Here is a 343-nt window from a genome sequence, read left to right on the forward strand (position 1 = left end):
AACATTTTGTCCACTTGTTGGACAAAGTTTTCAATGTAGCATTAGCCCATTGAGCTATTGAGGAAAAAAAAAAATTATCGGTTAACATTAAAGGCACTCTATAGTCATATATCTATTTTTGTATGATAATGCAGAAGACAAATATCCCATTAACTATCCATTAAATTACTTATGGTTTGTTAATATGTAAAAGATTTGAAAATAATAGATGGCTAACTTGGTGATGATGGACAGCATCAACACATTCCATGGCGAGGATGACCAGAGTTCCAAATGACATCTATGCGACCATGATAATGGAGGCTTTTTTTTTTGCTCTATATGTTTTGTAAGTTAGAGACTG

The sequence above is a fragment of the Penaeus monodon genome, chromosome 30 (genome assembly GCF_015228065.2).
Source record: "Penaeus monodon isolate SGIC_2016 chromosome 30, NSTDA_Pmon_1, whole genome shotgun sequence".
NCBI lineage: Eukaryota > Metazoa > Arthropoda > Malacostraca > Decapoda > Penaeidae > Penaeus > Penaeus monodon.